The 22,581-nt window shown below is 41.3% G+C and overlaps 1 pseudogene; it reads right to left on the bottom strand.

The window, feature by feature from the left end:
• Window positions 1-8,427: 8,427 nt before the first annotated feature.
• The window catches only part of LOC137234819 (transmembrane protein 192-like), a 30,641-nt pseudogene continuing 16,487 nt past the window's right edge, over window positions 8,428-22,581 (bottom strand).

Here is a 22,581-nt window from a genome sequence, read left to right as displayed (position 1 = left end):
ACATTATTTGTTGTATTGGGCGGTATTTGTGGCAGTAATCATGCAGCGACCTATAATATATAGAAGTTTTTCTTCAAGCACAATGGCGTACTTTTGAGAGTGAAATGTTACAAATTGGTGTTAAGAGTGAATTTCGGCAAAACCTTGGACGGACGTTTGGGACTTTCCTACGGCACCACGACGCAAAACCCATTAATGGTTGGTATGTGAATGACTTTTATATATTGCAATATTATTTTACCTTTGTACTACGTATACCATCTATGTAATACTTCAGTATGGGCAGTAACAAATCGTTTAATGTAAGACCATTACTTATTTTTGTCCGTTATCCAAATAGCAAAGGCTATCAGACAACATAAAATCTTCAATGGGAAGTAAAATATTTACTTCCTTCAAGGGGAAGGGGGGGGGGGGGGGGTTGTAATTATTGATTCAACGGTGTTGCAGACAACCGATGTATTCTGTGCTTTGTGTGACTGAGTCAAATGACTTCGCCATCGGGTCCTTCTTGTCGTCTGACCTTTGGCGTATGGGTGCGGGGTGCAGGATGTCCCCTTATACGGGATACCTGCGCTTGGGAGCAGGTGTATCCAAGCTCTGGAATAACAAACCAACTTCCAAATTCGTTTGGTCGAAGAAAGAAAAATCCGATGAAGCACAATCGGTGTAGCCGTAACGTGCCAAATAGTCGACACGATTTTTCTTCGGGTGGTTATGATTTTTTATAATAATGAAGACAATCTCCATTCGTTTCGAGGGGTTGATGTCATGGGGGGGGGGGGGGGGGGGGGGGGGGGTATTTGTATTCTGTGGCAGATAGTGGATCTGTGTTAGGATTGTGTTGGCCTCGTTCGGGTTGAACGAGAGCTGGGTTGGGGGATTGGTTGGCCTCGATCTGGGTGAACCAGAGTTGGGTTAAGCGGATTGTTATAACGGCCTCGTTCGGGGTGAACGAGAGCTGAGTTAAGCAGGTTGTTGGCCTCGTTCGGGGTGAACGAGAGCTGGGTTAAGCGGGTTGTTGGACGAATGGAAGTTACAGATCTTCCACACCCTCACTGGAGGGTGGTAGTAGGACCAATTTCGTGATTGGTCTGGTGGTTTGTCCCCTTGCTGTATCCAGTTCGACGACTCGAACTCGGTTATCGGGGCCATAATGAAGGTTGGCTATCCGCCCTAGTCTCCATTCATTGGGGGGCAGATTATCCTCCTTAATGACGACTAGGTCTCCCTGTTTAAGGTTTGATTGTGGATGCTTCCACTTTACGCGCTTCAGCAATTCGGTGAGATACCCCCTTTTCCACCGTTTGCAGAAGGTTTGATGCAGCGCCTTAAGTTTTTCCCATCGATTGACGAGTGAAGCGCGATTCTCGCTGACGTCAATCACGGGTGGCGCTAGTAGGTGGCCTCCGACTAGGAAGTGTCCGGGGGTAAGTGGCTCCAGGTTGGACGTGTCATTTGACGATGGGCTTAGGGGTCGGGAGTTGAGACAGGTTTTCAATCCTACACAGAAGGGTGCTAAGCTCCTCTAGAGTAAATTTATGATCCGATGCGATCTTTTTGAAATGAGTTTTGAAACTCTTGACTCCCGCTTCCCACAGCCCGCCCATATGAGGAGCAGCGGCTGGTATGAAATGCCATGTCAGGGTTTGGTGGGCGTATTTCGAGAGAGTTTTGGTCGCGCGCATCAACGAGGAATGCCTTGAACTCCGAGCGGAGAGCCCTCGACGCACCGACAAAGTTCGTCCCGTTGTCGGAGTAGAAGTTTTTCGGGCATCCTCGTCTGGCGACAAACCGACCAAACGCTGCTAGAAACGCGGCGGTGCTGAGGTCGCTAGTAGCCTCTAAGTGGATCGCCTTAGTCGCAAAGCAGACGACTAGGCAGACGTAACCCTTAGACATGCGGCATCCTCGTCCGCTATAAGACTTGATGTCAAACGGTCCTGCGAATTCTACCCCGGTGTTGGTAAATGCCCTGTTAAATGTGGTGCGTTCCGCAGGGAGGGTTCCCATGAGTTGCGTCGGGGAACGTTTGCGGAATAGCGTACAGGCCTTGCAGTTGTGTATGATGGATCGGATCATGTTTTTGACCCGAGGTATCCAGTATTGCGTGCGTAGGAGCCGCAGCATCAGTTGGTTTCCGCCATGTACGGAAATGGTGTGGACAAACTGGACTAGCAGACGTGTGAGTCGGCAGGCGTAAGGAAGGATTATCGGGTGACGCTCGTCGACGGCAACGTCCCTGGATGCGTTGAGACGACCCTCCACCCGAAGGACACTATCTTCGTCGATAAAGGGGTCTAGGGAGAGGATCTCGCTTTTGGTCGCGATGGGTTTCCTAGTTCTCAGAGAGCTTATTTCTTCGGCATAGTGGTTGGTTTGGGATATCCTGATGAGGCGGCTAGTCGTAGCCTTGATTTCGTCAGGCGAAATCCGGTGCGACTCTGCTTTAAAAGACGGTTTAGTTTTTGGATGGGTTCTATTGGCGAATCTTATAATGTAGGAGATTACCCGCAACGCCCTTGATAAATCGGAAAACCGATCAAGAATATCCTCGCTATTGTTGATATTTGTTGCTGCATGCACTTGTACTCGTTTTTCTTCGATGTTTGTGTGGTACTCCTGTTCGCCTTGAGATGGCCATTCCACTTTGCCTTCTTTCAGCCAAGAAGGTCCCTGCCACCACAAAGAGTTGTCGACTAGGTCCGTGGCTGGAAGTCCTCTGCTGGATAAGTCCGCTGGATTTGATGCGGACTCGACATGATGCCATGCTTCCGTTCCTACCTTCTCCACGATTTTTGTCACCCTGTGAGCTACAAATGTTGACCAGGAATACGGGGGTTTTCGAATCCATGCTAGGACGATGGCTGAATCTGTCCATAGGTGAATGTTAAATTTGCTTAAGTTCAGGTTCTCCATCACGGTTTCCAAAGTCTCAGCCAGCAAGACGGCACCGCATAACTCCAATCTTGGTAGTGAAATTGTTTTTACTGGTGCCACCCTCGTTTTTGCCATGAGTATACTAACGTATGTCCTATCGTTGATCTTAGCTCGCACGTAAACCATAGCTGCGTAGGCTTTTTCGGACGCGTCACAGAAGCCGTGAATTTCTATATCGTTGGTTGGGGTGAAGTGCACCCACCGAGGTATACGAATCCGGTTAATGGCGGGGTACTCCTGCATAAAGGTTTGCCACCGATCTAGAGTGATTGTGGATACCGGTTCATCCCAATCCGTCCCCTCCAGCCAAATGTTCTGCATTAATATATTGGCTACGCTGATAACTGGAGCAAGCCAGCCTAACGGGTCGAAGAGTTTGGCGATGGCCGATAGGATCGCCCTCTTTGTTAAGATATCCTGGTTTTCGATTGGTTTCGCTGTGAAATAAAAATAGTCGGAATGCGCGTTCCAACGGATTCCTAGGGTTTTTACCATGCTCGCGTCCTCGAACTCCAGAAAGTCTTCCGTAAGCCTGTGAGGTTTGGGTATGCCCTGTAGTATCCTACTGCAATTAGAGGTCCACTTTCGCAGAGGGAATCCTGCTGACTTTAGTGCAGCTGTGATTTCATCGCGAGCCGCGATTGCTGCCTCGATGCTATGCCCCCCTGCAAGGACGTCATCGACGTAAATACTGTTTCGCAAGATGTGCGCTGCGGTTGGCAAAGATGCTTCGACGTCATCAGCAAGTTGATGTAGGGTTCTGATCGCTAGATAGGGGGCACAGTTTACCCCAAAGGTTACCGTGTTGAGCTCAAACACGCTGACAGGGTCCTCTGCTTTGAGTCGAAAAACTATTCTTTGGTATTGGGTTTGATTTTCCTTTACCCAAATTTGCCTGTGCATCTTCTCAATGTCGCTGTTGAAGACGTACTTGTAGAATCTCCATCGGAGGAGTAGTATTGTTAAGTCAGATTGAAGTACTGGGCCGGTGTGTAGCACATCGTTCAGACTTGTGCCATTGGATGTCGGGCACGACGCATTGAATACGACCCTTACTTTAGTCGTTGTGCTTTCTTCTTTGATCACCGCATGATGCGGTAATAAGTAGCAATCAGTTGATTGTGGTGGTACTACGGTGTGCACCTTAGACATGTGCCCTAGCGTGACATATTCTGTCAGTACCCTATTGTATTCCGTCTGTAGGGCCGGTGTATTGGCTAGGCGTGTCTCGTTCCGATAGAACTGAGAGCAGACGCTCTTGAGAGATGGGCCCAAACAGACGGTTTTTGGGAAGCTTTGTTTGAATGGAAGGGCGACGGTGTATATTCCATCTGAATTCCTTTCCGTTGTGTTTTTATATAGTGCCTCGCAATAGGCATTATCTTCGGTCAGGGCCTTTTTTGTAGGTACGTTTTCAAGTTCCCAGAAAGCGGCTAGCCGCTTGTCTAGGCTAATTTAATTGAAAAAGGATACTCGTGTATTGGTTGGGTGAGGTGCATCTGCACGACCGGTTAAAATCCAACCGAAGACGGCTTCTTGGGCGAGAAGCGTATTTAGAACGTTCTTCCGTAAACCGTTCAGTATTATCTGGGGGTAAATGTCGCCTCCAAGTATGAGATCGACTGGTTCATTAATGAAGAACCTTTTATCCGCCAGAATCAAATCAGGGAACGCTTGCCGAGTCGTTGCGCTCACTTGGCAAGTCGGAAGGTCCCCTGTTAATTGAGGCAGGACTAGGGCCACTGTATTGATGCTTACTAAGGGGTCTGTAAGCGAACCTAAGTTAATCGAACATGATTCCTTTACCTGTGCAGATGGTGTATTGTTTATTCCTGACACTTGCACATGCAGATGTTTGGACGGAAGGTTTATTCGCTTCTTTAGTCTTTCAGTTATGAAAGAGCATTCGGACCCAGAGTCTATCAGCGCTCTGGCGGAAAATTTAACTCCGTTGTGGATTATATTAACCCGCGCTGTTCCTAATAACACCCCCTCTGTTGTGTTAGCATGACACGACGTCACGTTGTTAGTACTATCTTGTCTTTTATCAGACTCCATCCTTGCCCTAGCCTGTTGTGAGGTTGAAGGTATGTTGTGGGTGGCGTTTTGAGTCCACCTTTGAGGCGTTGTCTTTTGATGTGCTGTCGGGAGATGGAGCAAGGTGTTGTACCTTGCGTGGCACGTGCTGCAGATGAACGGGCTGGTGCATCGTGTCACGGTGTGTCCACCCGACAGACAGTTCAGACAATAACTATTGCTTTTTACAAACTAGATTTTCCCTGATGTAGACAACCTACGGAATTTTTGGCAATTTCGTAATTTGTGCTCCGTACTGTTGCACATCTTGCAGGCTGATTTGGGTACGCTGGCTTGGTAAACCCCAAGTTTTGTAGAATTTTCCATAGAATTCGAATTTTGACTTTTGGGTGCTTTTGTAGTTTTGTTACCCCTAAGATCAGAAACCGTCTCTAATGTCTGGAAGCGATTGGACAGGAATTTGTCCATATCCTCCCATTTCGGGATATCTGTCTTCTGTTCTACGGTCTGTTCCCAAAGAGCCAATGTAGATTCAGGGAGTTTTGTGGAGCATAAGTAGGTTATGATTGCGTCCCAATTTGTGATGTCAATATTATGACATTGTAGCGCGGAGATGCAATTGTTTATCTCCCGTTGCAATTTTTTGATTGAGGTTCCACACTCTTGTTCGACTGCCGTCAGATTAAATAAGAGTTTAAGTTGTGTGTTTACTAGGATACGTTTATTTTCATATCTGTCGCTTAAGTTTTTCCAGGCGGTTGCAAAACCCTCGTTTGTTAACGAGCACCTGCCCACTATTTCTTTTGCCTCCCCTTGCGTTTTTTGTTTTAAATAGTATAATTTCTCGACATCTTTCATATCAGTATTGTGGATGTATATCGCCGTGAACATATCTCTAAAGGCTGGCCAGGAAAGGTAGTCGCCTTTAAATACATCAGTGTCACAAGGCGGCAGCCGCATTTTATGTCCACGGCGCGATGAGTCGTCATCCTTTGCTTCATTTTTCGCCGGCTGTGGGGTGATAGCTTCGGCTTCATCCGCCACAGCAGACATGCATTGTAGGTAGCATGCGAAGCAACTTTTGTTCTTTCTTCTTAGCGAGCTGAGTTTCTCTTTGGACAGCTCAGGATTGCTGAGAAGACCTTCATATGTGGACTTGGTCTTCTTCCATAGTGCCTTTAGCTCCTCTTGCAGTAGTGCAAGGGTGTGCTTGTTCCGGGATTCGGCCGGGGCAGAGTTGAAATCTTGTTCAAACTCCACTATGGAATCAGCCAATCTAATATAAGTCTCCATTGATTTTATTAATTTGAATATTTTGTTTCTTTGAAGGTGTCGAGCTCGGAGGTAAACGACTTAGTGGCTTTGGTGTAAATGCAACCACAACAAAAATTTTAAGAGTGTTTTCGTTTTTTTTTTTTTTTTTAACGTAGTCCAGCTATCAATCCTGCTGTGATTGTGCTGTATAAGTAAAAGCTTTAAGAACACATGAATTCTGGTCTGATTGAATGTGTTAACACAGATAGCAATCTTATGTGAATGGTGATAAGCAAAAAATTTTATCAAATGTAAATTTTGCCGTGAATGTAATGTGGCCAGTGATATGAACCACTTATAGAGATCCTCACGAGGATTGTGTAAGCCACAGATAGAAATCCTGACGAGGATTTAATGTGTATACAGTGATATGGAAATAAACACAGATAGAAATCTTGACGAGGATTTAGTGTGTATAAAGTGATATAAATATAGTGATCTGCAGCACAGATAGAAATCCTGACGAGGATTTAATGTGTCTACAGTGATTTGCAATGCAGAGAAGAGAATTCGTCTGCAAATATTTAATGTGTCTAAACGGGTGTATTGGACACAGATAGAAATATTCTCCAAAAAATTTGGCGTGTTTTTAAAAAAAAATTTAAAAAACACAGATGGTAATCCCAATGTGGATATAATGTGTAATGTTTGAACCACAGATAGAAATCCCGACGAGGATTTAATGTGTATGCAAGTGAAAGTGAAACACAAATAGAAATCCTGACGAGGATTTAATGTGTATACAAAGGGGTGTTATGTGAACGTTGATGAGTATCTATCTTGTCTTTTATCAGACTCCATCCTTGCCCTAGCCTGTTGTGAGGTTGAAGGTGTGTTGTGGGTGGCGTTTTGAGTCCACATTTGAGGCGTTGTCTTTTGTTGTGCTGTCGGGAGATGGAGCAAGGTGTTGTGCCTTGCGTGGCACGTGCTGCAGTTGAACGGGCTGGTGCATCGTGTCACGGTGTGTCCACCCGACAGACAGTTCAGACAATAACTATTGCTTTTTACAAACTCGATTTTCCCTGATGTAGACAACCTACGGAATTTTTGGCAATTTCGTAATTTGTGCTCCGTACTGTTGCACATCTTACAGGCTGATTTGGGTACGCTGGCTTGGTAAACCCCAAGTTTTGTAGAATTTTCCCTAGAATTCGAATTTTGACTTTTGGGTGCTTTTGTAGTTTTGTTACCCCTAAGATCAGAAACCGTCTCTAATGTCTGGAAGCGATTAGACAGGAATTTGTCCATATCCTCCCATTTCAGAATATCTGTCTTCTGTTCTACGGTCTGTTCCCAAAGAGCCAATGTAGATTCAGGGAGTTTTGTGGAGCATAAGTAGGTTATGATTGCGTCCCAATTTGTGATGTCAATATTATGACATTGTAGCGCGGAGATGCAATTGTTTATCTCCCGTTGGAATTTTTTGATTGAGGTTCCACACTCTTGTTCGACTGCCGTCAGATTAAATAAGAGTTTAAGTTGTGTGTTTTCTAGGATACGTTTATTTTCATATCTGTCGCTTAAGTTTTTCCAGGCGGTTGCAAAACCCTCGTTTGTTAACGAGCACCTGCCCACTATTTCTTTTGCCTCCCCTTGCGTTTTTTGTTTTAAATAGTATAATTTCTCGACATCTTTCATATCAGTATTGTGGATGTATATCGCCGTGAACATATCTCTAAAGGCTGGCCAGGAAAGGTAGTCGCCTTTAAATACATCAGTGTCACAAGGCGGCAGCCGCATTTTATGTCCACGGCGCGATGAGTCGTCATCCTTTGCTTCATCTTTCGCCGGCTGTGGGGTGATAGCTTCGGCTTCATCCGCCACAGCAGACATGCATTGTAGGTAGCATGCGAAGCAACTTTTGTTCTTTCTTCTTAGCGAGCTGAGTTCCTCTTTGGACAGCTCAGGATTGCTGAGAAGACCTTCATATGTGGACTTGGTCTTCTTCCATAGTGCCTTTAGCTCCTCTTGCAGTAGTGCAAGGGTGTGCTTGTTCCGGGATTCGGCCGGGGGCGAAAATCTAAGCGACAGGTACGAAAATAAATGTATCCTCGTCAACACATAACTAAAACTTTTATTTAATCTCGTCATACGGCACTGATAGGATTCACCAATCGGACCGTCTATTCATTTGTATTAATGTGTCAAATTCACTGTACGCGCGTTTAATTGCAGTGGGTGCAATTTCTGATTGACTTTTGATTATGATCTTTCAAATAGGCAATGAGGTCGGCCTGTTTCTCTAGTAAATCACTGGTATTACCACCGGGCTGCATGAGACCCAATGATCCGGATGCACTATGGCCGCCACGTAGCGCATCAGGTGGTGGTGTTGATTTATTAAATTTATATATGCACTTTCGAAATACAAACTACATGCGTTAGGCTTAATACCAACGTATTTAACGTGTTGAAACCCGCAACATGAGAAGCTGGCGAGAAAAAATTAAGTGCACAATGCGGCCAGAAATCAACGCCATAATAATGATGTATACCCGCCTGTACAGCCAATAGCATAGAATTCCAAAGTGATACCACATTCAATGGTATACCTTTTTGCATAGATGTAGCGCGATGAAATTCATGATAGCCATTTATGCGTAGATCATTATGTTTTTTGATTAGATGATCAAACAAAATGTTATCACCCAAAAAGCAGCACGTAAATATAGCATTATAAAATACGCTTCGCAATGTTTGTCAACTGACCATGTACAAGCAAGTAGAATGCCAACGAGAGAGATAACTGTTGATATAAACAAATGTATGCTAAAAACCGGTATTGTTCTAAGTGGCCTAAACGACCCATCTGTATTCGAACTCAAAGCTCGATTTAGGAGCTCCTATGTATCATTTCCCATGTTATCAGCTCCTGCAGCAGCTACAACATTTGGCACCGTTTATGGACGATTGTCACCCATATTCATATATTGAGCACCTTGCCTATTCGCGTGGAAGATTTGGCCCAAACTAACAATACGAAGCACACACAATGGCTACGTAAATAGTTAAATGCGCATTTACTAATTAGTGAATCAAACGCACAGTGATTCACGATAAGTATGTAAATATGCTATCACTCGCCATCAATAACACAAGGTACAATGAATTTCGTATGCTGGCTCTTGAAGATGCAAGCAAAGGGTTTCGTTATAGATTGGAATGCCTATTTAGATTATATTCGTATGATGACGAGAAGAAATTCCGACCAAATGTGTATGAGGACTATGAAACTGGCCAACTGTAGGGTCTCGAAAAATTCTGGGCTTTTCTCAAATATTATAAAACTGCTGATGAAATAAATGTGAAACCAAAATTTGCTGAAATGAAAAGAAAGAGGAATAAGAAATTAGAAAATTTATAAAATTATAAAAAAAGGAACGATACTAGTATACTAGTATATTTACCCATCATACGTTTTCCTTCGTAATGAAAATTCATTCAAAAAGTATCTATACTCATTTCCATGAATGAATGTCATTTTGAATGAACGAAACAAGGGTGCCACTCGATGACTTTTTCTTACGCAGTAAGCACATTGCGCGCGATCCAAAGGGTATCACAACTCGGATCCATGAGATCCAACACACCCGAGTGTTAGTACGTGAACAAAATCAGAATACATATATATAATCGCGGAAATATAGACCTAGATAAGAAGGCGCGCTCTGGTTTATTTATCACGGGCTTCCTTTTATCAAAAACAAAAAAACATTAAAAGATATGAGCAAAATAATTATTTTCCTTAAATCAGTTGCCATTATTATTTTTAAAGTTAAGTTTTCTTCTAAACTCCAACTTAGTTTAGACTGTTTCGTGAGCTATAAAGAAATAACTTCGAATTTTAAGACCGTAAAATTTCCAAGCCTTTCAACGTTGTTTAGTAGCGTACACTTAACGGTGGAAGAGCTAATGGGAGATTTCAATACAATCTTTAAGATTGATAAAATAATTTAAGGAAGGGTCAGAATGTTTTTACGAAATAGTAATTCAACAAAATCAACGTTATGGGAAAACCCAAAACAAAAAAAAATTAAAATTTCCAGAAATAATTATAAGCGTTGATGTCGCGTCAAGACTCAGACGCGAGCTGTCCCTAAATGATTGCATGACATGACCATTATGTCTCATTACACTGCCAAATTGGCAGCACCGCACAACTGCCTCATTCCAGTGAGTGGAAGAGTTATCAGCTGACAGCTCTACAAGTTACCACACTCGATAGTGTAGGCCATCCCTGCCAGGGTTGTGTTGAAATCAACAAACACACCACAATTTGTGATTCTCACACAACATGGCCCAAATCAACACAAAGAGTGTTCCCAGACAGCGAATAAGGGCCTCTTTACATCTGCCGCACATTTTATCTGCACGACGTCATTTGACTAGTCATTTTACAGTCACTCATAAGTTATATTCATAGTCACATTTGCATGGGCGTGGGTAAGTTTTGTGACAAAATTTGTGTAAGGCAATTACAAGGAGCCGTGACAACAGACGGGTTTACCATGATATACCGTATATTGTCGCGTATTGCCTGCCTTAGGCAAACACCATAAAATATAGTTTGCCCTAAGTCTATATTTTATAATTCTTAATATTACTATTGGTGGCTTTCAATATCAGCATTTTCATTCTGATGAAACTAATTTCAAAACGAAAGGTCATTTTAGGCGTATGTCAATCAAAGTTTACTAAACCTAACAGTGGGTTCAAACACTACACGTCACTACATCGGCAGAATAACTTAACCAGATTATTCATCCCAATAAACCCTTAACCCGGGTACGCCAACCACAAGCTCGACCAATTAAGCTTCTACTCTCCGCCCAAACGCCACCCAACTCACTTAAAATGCAAAACAAATAATAACAAGTTCCCGTTCCAGAATGACCGGTTTCCTCGGTCAAACGCTACAAGACGGAGCAACGCGTTGACTCCTTCACCGTCTCCTGCCGATTGTGCCAGAAGAACCACGGCATACGACTATGCCCGCGGTACAGGGGAATGTCGGCAGAAGAACGCCTCCGGGCCGTCCATATACACCGGCACTGCCCCAATTGCCTATCGCCGTTCCATCGGTTAGAGATATGCCCTAGCAACGACCGTTGCCGCCGCTGCCGTGAACCACACCACACTACGCTGCACATGGAGGACGAGCAAGCACGGCCACGCCCGATCCCTTGCGAAGAGCGCGACGACGACGAAAGCGACGTGGTGCTATCGATCAACATCACCGGGGACACACGATCGTGGGCCCAACAGGTAGAAGAGGAGGAGAAGGAGATGGAAGAGTTCATGAGAAGTGCAGCCGCCTTAGCCATCGCCCCAACTGCCAGTGGAGAAGCACGATCCTTCCGACCACTGCTTCAGCATGAGAAGCAGAAAAGCAATCAGAGACACATAGAACACGAGGATGGCGCGTAGACCCGTCCTTTCCGCCCATCGCACCGCAATGCCAGTAGGCGCCGGGGCGGCGCGGAGCCGCGTCCGTTCCGCTCGACCCGACGCTCCACTGGCAGAGCGGCCCCGTATCAACCATGCAAGGAGGGTACCACAACCACCCTCGCGCGCCAAACAACAACCCCAGCCGGCTTCAGAAGTGGTCGACTCCGGGACAATTTAGCGGCACCGACTATAACTCGAGCATTGATCGCCATCGCGCCGACAGCCATAGTCCGAATTGAGGCAGGAGGCCGTTTACACCTGGTCCGCGCCCTGTTAGATGCCTGCGTTCCCAACAGCATTATCGAAGCCAATTTGTGCAAAGATCTACACCTGGAGCGTAACAATACCGCACGTCTTTCGAGGTGCACCATCGTTCTTCGAGGGAAGTATGGGGTAGCGGGAAAGATCACGACCCAAGCCACCGTAATAGCAAACTATGCCAGGTTAAACCCCACGGCAAATCTGGACCCGTCGGTAGCGGCCCCATTCCAGTTCATGAAGCTGGCCGATCCGACGTTTTACCGATCGTCGCCAGTGTTGCTGACTTTGGGCGCCGACGTCTACGCCAGTATTATGGTCGGCGGCACACCCGCGTCGACTGTCGGCGGGCTCCTCACCCAAACCACAATATTCGGCCTCGTCGTGTCCGGAGCCCACCCACTATAAAACCTTAAACTATACTACAAGTTCAGCGAGGCTGCATTACGGCGAGCACGGATGTCCGCCGGAGATCGTACTTACGATCCAACGATACATACACATCATAGTTTTAATTTATTTATTTTGTCCTGCCTTGGGAAGGTTGCTGGCGTACTCACCAGTTTTTTCTTTTGCTCTTTCGAGTTGCTCGCCGCAAGGGGGCCGGCATGTTTATGCCACCAGCCTAAATATTCGCTACCACCCTAATGCACATTTTTTGGCAATATTATTATTTACCGGTAACGGCCCACCCCTGCCGAGCGCTAACTTCAAAGGGGAAAAACTCGACGAAAGTTAGCTATCGGCAGGTGGTGCGGACCTTTTTCGTTTTTAAATTTTTCTTTTCTATTTGGAACGTCAAAGAGCCAGCAGCTAGCCCCAGGTGAGTAGTAAAAAGTGAGTTATATAAATCAACCATTTCCCACCTTTTTCCATTTTTTTCTACTAAGTGCGACTTTCATCGTCATTAATATTTGCAAATTACTATAAAGTGAATTTTCCAAGTGCACAGTGAGTTGTCGATTTTAATTGATATATCTAGTTTTCCGCATTATAATTGCGCTCATCCGTGCGCATTTGAATTGACAAAATTATAATTGCCCGCTTTGAATTGCCAAGTGGAAATTTCTTATATCCTAACTACTCGCACTTGCGGGAAGCTTGCACTTTGATAAATTTGGATTTTGTATTTCCATTAAGTTCGTTCTGCATCTTCCTACTGCATATAAAGTCGGAATAACTATTTATATTGTGAAACAACTAGTTTGTGAGAGTTTCATTTTTGTAAACACATAACATAGCTCGTCGCTAATATCTCACTTTATATTTTATAAATAAATAATAATACATGGTGATTACTCGGTATTAATTCTTCTTTTTTATTTTCTTTATTTGCGTGCGATCGCGCCCTACGACCCGGGTGCCACATTCCCCCGCAACACGTGGATTCTCAAGAGATTTCTGACGGTGTTTTCACAGCGAAATGTATAGTTGATACTAGTAATCCGATCATTAAAATAATAAACACCACAAATAGCGTAAAATACGTAAATAACTGCAACATCCAAACAAAAAAACTTTCTAATTATCACGTTTATAAAATCAATAACCCAGTAAAACAAGATAGTCGTATCAAAGAACTTAAAAGCATTTTAGAAAAACAAATACCTAATTATGCTGAAAATAAGCTTATTAACTTATGTTTACAATATTCCGATATTTTTGCGCTAGACAATGATAAAATGACAATAAACAATTTTTATGAACAAAAACTAAGACTAAACGATACGACGCCAGTATACATTAAAAATTACCGCCTACCGTATTCTCAACGCGAAGAAATAAATAAACAGGTTAATAAATTATTGGAAAACGATCTGATCGAAAATAGTTGTTCAAATTACAACAGTCCCTTGATTTTGGTACCGAAAAAAGACCTAAATGGCCAAAAATCATATAGAATGTGCGTCGACTTTAGGGCTGTAAATAAAAAGTTAATTGCCGATAAATTTCCTTTGGCACGTGTAGACGATATTTTGGATAACCTTGGCCGTGCGAAATTCTTTTCTTATTTTGTTTAAAGCTGCCTTCAGGTCAAATTGAGTAAAACACAATATGCTTAAGTTTTACTACCAATATATTTCGGCCACTCTTCCGGTAACCGTCTTCAGGGCGTAACTATTGACAAAATCAAAACAAAATAAAATAAAACATTGTCAATTGCACATATTAAAAATTGTAAAATTGATCAAAATATATGTACATACATTGTTTTTATTTACACGTCTGCTCTGTCTGACGTGGAGCTGTGTACTGTCTTGTTGGAAAGTAAATATTTGTAGCTGTGCGCGCAGTTCGCTATATCTGTCTTATAATTGAGCCTAATGTTTGTATCTTTGTCGACGATATGTAACATTTCTAGAGTGAAACGTTTGCTATAATGTTGTTCTTGCTGGAGAATCTTTGTTTCTTCAAAATTTGGTGTATGTGCTCTCATTTTACAGTGCATCATGAGTGCTGTTTTTTAATTCATTACATTATGGCAATGTTTTAAATCCGACTTGTGCTGGGCAAGTCTACTTTTCAATTTTTGTTTGCTTGTTCCTACATAAACAAGGCTCATTGTTTTTACCACCTTTGCATGGAATTTCATAAACTACGTTACTTTTTTCCATTTCGGGTATTTTAGATTTTGTTTTGTTGAAAAAGGTTTTCAAGGTATTTATGGGCTTGTGTGCTATTTTAATATTTTCTTTATTGTAACAATCTGACGTCGCGAGTCGTTCAGAGAGTTGAGGCACCTAAATAACTGATTTGAAAATTACTGGGTTTTCGGATTTTTGCTTTTGGTTTTGATGTTTTGATTTATTTAATGAGCTTTTAATAGTTTTATCGGGGAAATCGTTATTCCTTAGTAATACAAATATTTCTTTTTCTATTTGGTTGTGGTACATCTCATCTGATCTTTGTAACACCTTTCGAATACAGCCCATTGCTGTATTTCGTATCATCGCCTTTGGGTGTTTAGAAAAAAAGAAAGAAATTCTTTTCTACTTTAGATCTTTTTCGGGTTTTCACCAAATTCCACTTCACAAAGATTCAAGAGACATAACATCTTTTAATACTGACCGCGGAGCTTTTCGATGGAAGGTGTTACAATTTGGTCTAAACGTGGCTCCAAATTCATTTTCAAGAATGATGTCAATTGCATTTTCTGGTATTTCACCCAACCAAGCCTTTATGTATGTTACTATTATAATTGGATTTAGCGAAGCACATCATCTCAATAATCTAAAAAAAGTTTTCGAGACCTGTAGGAAGTTCAACTTGCGACTTTACCCAAAAAAATGTAATTTTCTTCGACCTGAAGTAACTTTCTTAGGGCATAAATGCTCAGCAAATGGGTTGCTACCAGACGATTCGAAAATTGAAGCAATTAGAAGGTATCCTAAGCCACGCGATAAAGACGCTGTCCGAAGATTCGTGGCATTTGCAAATTATTATGGGAGATTCATTCCACATTTCGCTTCTTTAGCAGCTCCATTGAATCGTTTGATTAGAAAAAAGTTGAATTTAATTGGGATACGGCATGTGAGTTAGCTTTCGAAAAGCTAAGAAAAAGTCTGATTTCTCCAAAACTATAACAATATCCAGATTTCACCAAAGAATTTATAATTACGCTAGATGCTTCAAAGTTAGGTTGTGGTGCGATACCGAGCCAAAATCATAATGGTAACGACTTGCCAATTTGGTTTGCTTCAAAATCCTTTAGCAAACACAAAATAAAGCAATAATTTAATTAGAACTTTTGGCAATATATTTTGCAATAAAGCAATTTCGTGCATATATTTATGGCACTCACTTCAAAGTTAAATCAGATCATCGTCCACTAGTTTAACTTTTTAATATGACAGATCCGTCGTCGAAACTTTCCAGAATCCGTTTGGAATTGTCCGAATATAATTTTACCATAGAATATATTAAAGGAAAATCTAACGTAGGTGCAGACGCATTATCGCGAATTTCAATTCAAGAACTTAAATATTCGAATAATCAAATTTTAGCGGTACAGACGAGGTCAATGACGAAACGTCACGAACAACTACAACAATCGGCTGAAGACATAAACGAAGAATATGTCAAATTACAGTATTCGACAAATTTACATATAATTTTTCCAAGAAAATCCATAGGATAAAAAGCCAAATTTGTCATGACAACGATAATGATAAAATCAATTTAAAACAAGTAAGGAAGACTAAGTTCGGGTGCAACCGAACATTACATACTCAGTTGAGAGCTATGGAGACCAAATAAGGAAAATGAACCTGGGGTAACCCTGGAATGTGGTTGTATGACATGTGTATCAAATGAAAGGTATTAAAGAGTATTTTAAGAGAGAGTAGGCCATAGTTCTATGGATGGACGCCATTTAGGGATATCGCCATAAAGGTGGACCAGGGCTGACTCTAGAATTTGTTTGTACGATATGGGTATCAAATGAAAGGTGTTACTGAGCATTTTAAGAGGGAGTGGGCCTTAGGTCTATCGGTGGACGCCTTTTCGAGATGTCCCCATTAAGGTGGACCAGGGGTGACTCTAGAATGTGTTTGTACGATATGGGTATCAAATGAAAGGTGATAATGAGTATTTTAAAAGGGAATGGGCTTTAGTTCTATAGGTGAACGCCTTTTTTAAAAGGGAGTAATCCTTAGTTCTATAGGTGGACGCCTTTTCGAGATATCGCCATAAAGGTGGACCAAGGGTGACTCTAGAATGTTTGTACGATATGGGTATCAATCGAAAGGTGTTACTGAGCATTTTAAGAGGGAGTGGGCATGAGGTCTATAAGTGGACGCCTTTTCGAGATATCGTCATTAGGGTGGGCCAGGGGTGACTCTAGAATGTGTTTGTACGATATGGGCATCAAACGAAAGGTGTTACTGAGCATTTTAAGAGGGAGTGGGCACTAGGTCTATAGGAGGACGCCCTTTCGAGATATCGCCATTAGGGTGGGCCAGGGGTGACTCTAGAATGTTTGTACGATATGGGTATCAAACGAAAGGTGTTACTGAGCATTTTAAGAGGGAGTGGGCATTAGGTCTATAGGTGGACGCCTTTTCGAGATATCGCCATAAAGGTGGACCAAGGGTGACTCTAGAATGTTTGTACGATATGGGTATCAAACGAAAGGTGTTACTGAGCATTTTAAGAGGGAGTGGGAATTAGGAATGTAGGTGGACGCCTTTTCGAGATATCGCCATTAGGGTGGGCCTGGGGTGACTCTAGAATGTTTGTACGATATGGGTATCAAACGAAGTGTTACTGAGCATTTTAAGAGGGAGTGGGCATTAGGTCTATAGATGGACGCCTTTTCGAAATGTCGCCATTAGGGTGGGCCAGGGGTGACTCTAGAATGTGTTTGTATGATATGGGTATCAAATGAAAGATGGCAATAAGTATTTTAAAAGGGAGTAATCCTTAGTTCTATAGGTGGACGCCTTTTCGAGATATCGCCATAAAGGTGGACCAAGGGTGACTCTAGAATGTTTGTACGATATGGGTATCAAACGAAAGGTGTTACTGAGCATTTTAAGAGGGAGTGGGCATGAGGTCTATAGATGGACGCCGTTTCGAGATATCGTCATTAGGGTGGGCCAGGGGTGACTCTAGAATGTGTTTGTACGATATGGGCATCAAACGAAAGGTATTACTGAGCATTTTAAGAGGGAGTGGGCACTAGGTCTATAGGTGGACGCCCTTTCGAGATATCGCCATTAGGGTGGGCCAGGGGTGACTCTAGAATGTTTGTACGATATGGGTATCAAACGAAAGGTGTTACTGAGCATTTTAAACGGGAGTGGGCATTAGGTCTATAGGTGGACGCCTTTTCGAGATATCGCCATTAGGGTGGCCCAAGGGTGACTCTAGAATGAGTTTGTACGATATGGGTATCAAATGAAAGGTGTTACTGAGCATTTTAAGAGGGAGTGGTCATTAGGTCTATAGGTGGACGCCCTTTCGAGATATCGCCATTAGGGTGGGCCAGGGGTGACTCTAGAATGTTTGTACGATATGGGTATCAAACGAAAGGTGTTACTGAGCATTTTAAGAGGGAGTGGGCATTAGGTCTATAGGTGGACGCCTTTTCGAGATATCGCCATTAGGGTGGGCCAGGGTGACTCTAGAATGTGTTTGTACGATATGGGTATCAAATGAAAGGTGGTAATGAGTGTTTTAAAAGGGAGATATCGCCATAAAGGTGGACCAAGGGTGACTCTATAATGTTTGTACGATATGGGTATCAAACGAAAGGTGTTACTGAGCATTTTAAGAGGGAGTAGGCATTAGGTCTATAGGTGGACGCCTTTTCGAGATATCGCCATTAGGGTGGGCCAGGTGTGACTCTAGAATGTTTGTACGATATGGGTATCAAACGAAAGGTGTTACTGAGCATTTTAAGAGGGAGTAGGCATTAGGTCTATAGGTGGACGCCTTTTCGAGATATCGCCATTAGGGTGGGACAGGGTGACTCTAGAATGTGTTTGTACGATATGGGTATCAAATGAAAGGTGGTAATGAGTGTTTTAAAAGGGAGATATCGCCATAAAGGTGGACCAAGGGTGACTCTATAATGTTTGTACGATATGGGTATCAAACGAAAGGTGTTACTGAGCATTTTAAGAGGGAGTGCGAATTAGGTCTATAGGTGGACGCCTTTTCGCGATATCGCCATTAGGGTGGGCCAGGTGTGACTCTAGAATGTTTGTACGATATGGGTATCAAACGAAAGGTGTTACTGAGCATTTTAAGAGGGAGTAGGCATTAGGTCTATAGGTGGACGCCTTTTCGAGATATCGCCATTAGGGTGGGCCCGGGGTGACTCTAGAATGTTTGTACGATATGGGTATCAAACGAAAGGTGTTACTGAGCATTTTAAGAGGGAGTGGGCATTAGGTCTATAGGTGGACGCCTTTTCGAGATATCGCCATTAGGGTGGGACAGGGGTGACTTTAGTATGTGTTTGTACGATATGGATATCAAATTAAAGGTATTAATGAGGGTTTTAAAAGCGAGTGGCCCTTAGATGTATATGTGAAGGCGTTCTCGCGGTATCGACCAAAATGTGGACCAGGTGATCCAGAAAATCATCTGTCGGGTACTGCAAATTTATTTATATATGCAATACCACTAACAGTATCCTGCCAAGATTCCAAGGGCTGTTGATTTCGCCCTGTAGAATCTTTTCATTTTCTTCTACTTAATATGGTAGGTGTCACACCCATTTTACAAAGTTTTTTCCAAAGTTATATTTTGCGTCAATAAACCAATCCAGTTACCATGTTTCATCCCTTTTTTCGTATTTGGTATAGAATTATGGCATTTTTTTCATTTTTCGTAATTTTCGATATCGATAAAGTGGGCGTGGTTATGGTCGGATTTCGGCAATTTTTTATACCAAGATAAAGGGAGTTCATATAAGTAAGTGGGCTTAGTTTAGTAAAGATATATCGGATTTTGCTCAAGTTATTGTGTTAACGGCCGAGCGGAAGGACAGACGGTGGACTGTGTATAAAAACTGGGCGTGGCTTCCACCGATTTCGCCCATTTTCATAGAGAACAGTTACCGTCATAGAATCTATGCTCCTACCAAATTTGAGAAGGATTGGTAAATTTTTGTTCGAATTATGGCAATAAAAGTATTCTAGACAAACTAAATGAAAATGGGCGGAGCCACACCCATTTTGAAATTTTCTTTTATTTTTGTATTTTGTTGCATCATATCATTACTGGAGTTGAATTTTGACTTAATTTACTTATATACAGTAAAGATATTAAATTTTTTGTTAAAATTTGAATTAAAAAAAATTTTTTTTTAAAAAGTGGGCGTGTTCTTAATCCAATTTTGCTAATTTTTATTTAGCACATATATAGTAATAGTAGTAACGTTCCTGCTAAATTCCATCATGATGTCTTCAACGACTGCCAAATTACAGCTTGCAAAACTTTTAAATTACCTTCTTGTAAAAGTGGGCGGTGCCACGCCCATTGTCCAAAATCTTACTAGTTTTCTACTCTGCGTCATAACGTCAACCCATCCACCAAGTTTCGTCGCTTTATCTGTATTTTGTAATGAATTATCGCACTTTTTCGGTTTTTCGAAATTTTCGATATCGAAAAAGTGGGCGTGGTTATACTTCGATATCGTTCATTTTAAATAGCGATCTGAGATGAGTGCTCAGGAACCTACATACCAAATTTCATCAAGATACCTCAAAATTTACTCAAGTTATCGTGTTAACGGACGGACGGACGGACGGACGGACGGACATGGCTCAATCAAATTTTTTTTCGATCCTGATTATTTTGATATATGGAAGTCTATATCTATCTCGATTCCTTTATATATGTATGTATATATGTGCAACCAACCGTTATCCAATCAAACTTAATATACTCTGTGAGCTCTGCTCAACTGAGTATAAATATATGCGCATTTAAAACATAAAAAACTTGAGTTACTTAATATTGTGTATACTAACAAAATGATGCAATTAGATTAATTACTTTTGAAGCTTGAAAAAGAAGCTGGTAAACACAATATTAAGCAAGCAGAATGGCAAAGAGATGATCAAATATTTAAATATTTTTCTATTTCAAATTTTAAAAGTACAGGAATTCAATTTTAAAAAATTTACAAACACTATTAATAGAACCTGTCGAAACAGTTACGAACAACGACAAAAAACTTAAACTAATGGAAATTTACCACAATGACCCGATATCAAGTGGTCACTGCGGAAATAAAAAGCTTTAAAACCGAATCAATAAGGTAAACTAAAATATTTTAATACAAATTTACAATCTAACTTGTAAATATTTAAATATTTTTCTATTTCAAATTTTAAAAGTACAGGGAATTCAATTTTAAAAAATTTACAAACACTATTAATAGAACCTGTCGAAACAGTTACGAACAACGACAAAAAACTTAAACTAATGGAAATTTACCACAATGACCCGATATCAGGTGGTCACTGCGGAAATAAAAAGCTTTACGCAAAAATACGTACAAAATATTATTGGAAAGGTATGACCCGTGATATTGCCACATACACAAAAAGTGCCTTTTGAATAAAGTCAAGCCAAAAACCAAAGAAAATTTGGTGCTTACGCCAACACCCTGCAAACCTTTCGATGTCGTAGTTATAGATACAATAGGACCTTTGCCTGAGTCGAATAATGGAAATAGGTTCGCGGTTACCATTATGTGCGACTTAAGCAAATACCTAGTTACAATATCAATCCCTGATAAGACAACAAAAACAATTGCAACAGCCATTTTTGAAGGCTTCATCCTCATTTATGGCATGAAGAATTAAATTAAAACCGATTTAGGAACCGAATATAAAAATGAAATTTTCTCTGAATTAACTAAACTCCTAAAAATCGAACATAATTTTTCTACAGCTTGAAACATCATGAAACCCTAGGTACAATTGAAAGAAATCATCGGGTGTTTAATGAATATTTACGAGATTTTCTAAATTATAACTTCCCCGAATGGGACGTTTATTTGAAATATTTTACATTTTTGCATAACACAACTCCTAGTACAGTTTCTGATAATGGATTTACTCCATACGAATTAGTATTCGGTAGATATGTTACCTTACCAAATGAAGTTCAAAAGGAACAAATCGATCCAATTTACAATGTTGAAAATTATGCAAAAGAACTAAAATATAGACTACAAAAAACACATAAAATAGCAAAAGATTTAATTAACAAACATAAAGTTAAAAATAAGGATCTATATGATAAGAGGGCGCGTCCGTTAGCTATTAATATAAACGATAAGTTAGTATTACAAAAAGAACCTAGAAATAAACACGAAAGTAATTATCAAGGACCACATATAGTCACAAAAATTGATGGAGTTATTGTTACGGTTTTAGATGAAATCAATCAAAAGGAAAAACCGTTCACAAAAACCGAATCAATAAGGTAAACTAAAATATTTTAATACAAATTTACAATCTAACTTGTAACTAATTTTAAATTTTCATTACTCTTTTATTGAAGCATGAAATCTCATATTAAAATTTATATTAATACACGAAAAAAAAAATTTCAATTGGCATGTAAATAAAACCAAATATTAATATGCACGCACTATTTGTAATCTAATATATAAAATTCTTCTGTCACGGTTTTAGAGGCTGAACTCCTCCGAAATGGCTGAACCGATTCTCATGAAATTTTGTGAGCATATTAGGTAGGTCTGAGAATCGGCCAACGTCTACCTCTTTTTTCGTTACGTGTCTAGGGTCTTGAGATCAAAACGTGGACCCGGGTACCCCTAGAATGTGTTTATACAATATGGATATCAACTGAAAGCTGTTGATGAGTGCTATAGTACAGGATAATTTTCATACAACTGGGAGGCTAGGGTCTCGAGATATAGCCCAAAACGTGGACCCGGGTACCCCTAGAATGTGTTTATACAATATGGATATCAAATAAAAGCTGTTGATGAGTGCTATAGTACATGATAATTTTCATACAATTGGGAGGCTAGGGTCTCGACATATAGCCCAAAGCGTGGACCCGGGTACCACTAGAATGTGTTTATACAATATG

Source organism: Eurosta solidaginis, chromosome X (assembly GCF_040869045.1).
Source record: "Eurosta solidaginis isolate ZX-2024a chromosome X, ASM4086904v1, whole genome shotgun sequence".
Lineage (NCBI taxonomy): Eukaryota > Metazoa > Arthropoda > Insecta > Diptera > Tephritidae > Eurosta > Eurosta solidaginis.
This window is presented reverse-complemented; position numbering and strand designations above follow the sequence as displayed.